This window comes from Pteropus vampyrus, unplaced genomic scaffold (genome assembly GCF_000151845.1).
Source record: "Pteropus vampyrus isolate Shadow unplaced genomic scaffold, Pvam_2.0 Scaffold478, whole genome shotgun sequence".
NCBI classification, from domain to species: domain Eukaryota; kingdom Metazoa; phylum Chordata; class Mammalia; order Chiroptera; family Pteropodidae; genus Pteropus; species Pteropus vampyrus.
The window spans coordinates 196552-201171 of NW_011889259.1; positions in this window are offsets into that span (position 1 = coordinate 196552).

Sequence of the window (4620 nt, forward strand, 5' to 3'; positions counted from 1 at the left end):
AGTGTCCGATAGTGGAATTTTTTTTTTTTTAAAGGACAGTGTCTGAATCTGAGATCTGCAAGACCCTCCAGGAGAAAGGGCCCAAGGCTGCCCCGCCCCGCCCCGCCCCGCCCCCAGCGTCACCTGCTTTGCTTCCTTCTGTCCTGCCCCTGGGCCTTTGCGCTGCCCCCGCTCGGCCTGGGGTGGCCGACGCCACTTTCCCCTGTCAGCTCGGGGACACCAGCTCTCACCGACCACACCGGATGGGGCACCCTCCCAGCCACTCTTCCTGCGGCACCCGCGCTGTCTGAGATGACCGTATACATTCGTTTGGGCCCACATTTGCAATCGGTCCGCCTCGGCAGTGAGCTCCTGGGTCAGGGCTGTACCCCACACGGCGGGTACACGCAGGGGCGCCTCGGCGCGTGCTTGCTGAATGACTGAGTGAACACGTGGCATTTGAACATCTGGTGATGATGGACCAGAACGTTTCACATACCGCTAAGGACAGATCTTTGAGATGGAAGAACCCACTTTAAGGGGGTGTGAAGAGCCGTTTGGACCGATGCTGTGAACCCATTCTAGTGCGAATCTTTTTCTGTGGGTCGGCTGGTGTCCCCACGCTCCACGGCAAACCGGGGAGTCTTGGGGAAATGTGGGAGGCGCTCTGGCCTTGAGACGGCCCCGTTTCCCCCCCGGGCAGACGGAGAAGGGAAAGGGGTTCGCTGTGCCACCAACTAGTTCAGTGCCACCCGGCGCTGTGCCTGTGATGTGTCGGTGGCACAACTGTTTCCTAAACCAGCAGGTGTCTGCGGCCCACGGAGAAACCGGAGTAGAACCCCCACATCCGCCAAGACATGAAGGACGCGCACGCAAGGCATCTGTCAACGAGAGAAAGCGCCGGACTCTCGAGAAAGGGTGTCCCGGGGTCCTCGCTCCACAGAACACTCTCGTGGGGGGCCTGCGCATCCGGCCATGAAGAAAGCTGCATAAATCCCCGCCCCCCCCCATTATAACATAATGAGACAATAAGGAAACAACGCTAAGATGAGTTTTAAAACGTCTACCACTTGGAAAGTTGGAAAAGATGGGTAGATGGCTAGAAGGATCACGAATTCTTCCCGTTCCTGCAGCGGGCTCCCCTTGGAACGCGACCCCGCAGTGGTCCCGGGAAGGGGCGGGCCCTGCCTCCGCTCCCTGACTCTGGGCTCGGCCACGTGACTCGCCGTGGGCGGCGGGACAGTGGGCGGCCGTGATGCGGGCAGAGGCTCGCGCGTCGTCGGAGCTTGCTTTTCCTTACTGCTCGTGGGAACTTTGTGGCTCTCATGACCGAGAAGCCGAGCCGAGCCTCCCTGCGGATGAGACGCATGGCCCGGTTATGCGTCCCTTCTCCCAACTCCGCAGTGAGTGAGGCCACCTTCAGCCCTCGGCACGAATACACCAGCGGGTCTCAGGCTGGGAAGGACGTGTCTGGCCCCCAGACACTCCGTGGGTGGGCAGATGGTCTCTCTCCTCCTCCTCTGTGTCCCCAGACACACTCACAGTTCTCAGGGAGGCCCCGGCCTCTTTGCAGCTCCTTGACACCAGCCGGGGAGTTCGGGAGTTCGAGAGAGGAGCAAACAGAGCCTGGGGAAAGCCCCAGAACCGGCCAAGCCCCGTGGCCCTTTGAAACCCGCTCCAGGGCCTGATTTGTACTTCAGAGCTAATGTGATTAGGGTACGTTTGTCACCAGAATATGTTAATGGCTCAATCAGCCCCCGCCACCCATCCCCTTCCCAGGGTGCTGCCCCAGCCCCAGAGCTCAGAGTTTTGCTGAGATCCTTGCTTTGGGGTCCCCTGAGGAACCCTGCAGCCCCTGTGAGGTGGCTGCTGGGGTCACCTTATTTCACAGGTGAGGGAAGTCAGGCTAAGGGCAAGTTACCTGCCTAAGTTGACCTGGCTGCTGTGCGGGGTGGGGACCCACTTGATCCCCAGATGCCTTTTACCCTGGACTCTCCTTAGGCCCCTTCTCCCAGTGAGAGAGGCTCAGGGACGGTCCAGGAAAGATGAGGGGTTCACAGGTATTCAGGCCTTATTTCTACCCGTCAGGTCAAAGAGAAGTCAAGGGAGGTACTGAGCGTCCTGGGCTGCTGTAACGGAGGGCGACACCCGGGGTGGCTTAAAACAGTGGACGTTTATCCTCTCCCCGTTCCGAGGCCAGGAGTCTGACATCCAAGTGCCACAGGGCCGAGCTCTCCCCAGAGGCCCTCGTGGAGGGTCCTTCCTGCCTCTTCTGGCTTCTGGGGGCTCCGGGTGTTCCTGGGCTGTGGCTGCGTCCCTCCGACCTCTGCCGCCAGGGCCCCCTGGTCTTCTGAGTTCTGTCTCTGTTTCTGTTCTGAAGACACCTGTCATGACAGTTGGAATCCATTCTAAGTCTAAGATGGTCCCATGTCAATATCTTTGCCTTGAGTATATCTGCGAAGACTCCTTTTCCAGATAAGGTCACAGTCGCAGGTCCCGGGGGTTAGGTTGTGGACAGATCTTTACGTGGTGGGGGTTGGTGTGGCGTTCCATCCATCACACGTCGGGAGGAACACGCCCCCCCACCCTCAGCCAGTCTGGCTGGGCTGTGGGCCAGCCTCCTGGGCTCTGGACAGAAGAGAGAGCGGGCTCGCCTGGCTGACTCCTTCCAATGCCGCAGCCCGGCCACGGCTGGCAAAGGAGCAGGCCCGGGAGCAGGCGGCCTGTGCCCATGGAGCAGAGGTCGACTCTGGAGGGAGGCAGGTCCTGCCCAGCGCCGTCCCCCAGCCCCTAGTGGCCTCGCCACCTCCCCAGCTCACCTTGTACCCCGTTGTCCCCCGTTCTCTTCCTGGACCACGTCAAACCAACCGGCCCCCGGGCCTTTGCACACACTCCCTCGGCCTGCAGTGTTCTTGCTCCAGATCTTCACGGGCTGGCTCCCCACCTGAGCCTAGGAAAGCTCCCTCCCACAGCTGGGACCCTGGGGCCTTCCCAGCCCCTGTGAACAGCCCGTCCATCAAGTTCGTATCTGCCGTGTGTCCCACGCTCTGAGCCCCCTGAGAGCAGGTCCTGTCCGTCTTGTTGGTTTCCGTCACCCCTGCATCCCCGACGTAGAAGGACATACAGCGTGTGCAGCGAGGACAGGACGAGGTTTGTTGAGTGAAAAGCTGAGCACAGAGGCCTCGGCAGCTACGGCTGAGGCTCACACACAGCCCTGAGGTCTGCCCCCAGGCAGCTTCATGAGAGGGCCCTACCCTTCCGGTCCTTCCTGTCCTCCTTGGGGGTCCTGGGGATATTTGGGGACTTCAGGATCCTGGCTCCCTGCAGGCTCGTTCCAGCCAGGTCCGACGAGCCAGGCAGACTCCTGGGAGGGGCCAGCCACCTCCACATCTGCGGACAGGATAGGCCTGGCTACTTGCTAGAATCTGTGGTGCCGACTGACTTGGAGCCTTTTGGTGAGAAATGTGCATTTTTTGTGGGCAAAATGGCTTCAGGAAATCTCCACCTATTCATGTGCAAATGTCGGGCCTCTGGGGCTTTGACAAGCTAGGGTAGGTGGGAGTGAGGGGCAGAGGGGCAGAGGGGCCGGGAGTCAAGGCCAGGCACAGGCTGGAGAGTCCAGCGGGGTCCTGCGTGGCAGCCCCTCCCCCGTGGAGCCCTCGCCCTCCTGGGTGTGGGGGTGAGGCCGCCGCAGCTCCTGCCTCTGGTCCCTGCCACACTAGACCTTGGTCCACACTGGCTCCAAGCAGGGGGCTTGTGCAAAGGCAGCAGGGAGTTCAGATGTCGGCCAGTCAGCCCACGGCCCCGGCCTGTGAAATGGGATTCGATGTCTTCTACTTTCTGTTTTCGGTCCCGAAAAATCTTAGGATTCCAGGACCTCCATCTCTCGCACAGTACAGAATCCTTCCCCCTTATTCCTTGAATACTCCCAGTGATGGGGTGCTCACTCTCGAGGCCATATGGGCGCATTCATTGGAGAGAGCATGGCTGGATGCTCTGCTGCTCACTCTGACTCTGACACGTGCTCTCTGGGGACGCACATGGGCTCACGAGCTGTCACCTCTGGGACTGTCAAATGAAACCCAGGATGCCCAGATAAATCTGAGTTTCAAATGGACAAATAACTTTTTAGGGTAAGCCTGCCCTATTTATACTGAATTCAGGATGATACGCTAACAAATTATTTGCTATTTCCCTGAAATTCACCTTTCACTGGCTCCCTGTTTTCACGTGCTGTGTCCGACCGCCCTAATTCCCAGCTGTCTTTCTGGGGCCTCGAGACCTCTTTGGCACCCCTTTTCCAGGGCAGGTCTCACAGAGGGACTGTGACCCTCAAGGCCAGGACAGGAGGGACGAGGTCCGGCCCTGGCTTCGGGATCGGCCGACTCTCTGGGGCCCCACACCTGGGTGGGCACTTCATGGCTCTCTCCCACGGGACAAACGTGTTTCTCAAGGACTGTGCTGCGGGTCCCCTGGGACCTCAGACGCCTGGTGCTAGGGGCATAGCAAAGTGTCCCGAGGGTTCGCCTTCTTCTCGCTGTCTGCCTCTCCCCCGGGACCACCTGCACAGGCTGCCTCTCTGCCCTCTCATCTCCTGGAGTCTCGTCTCTGGCTAGACTACCACCCTCCAAACCTTGGTGC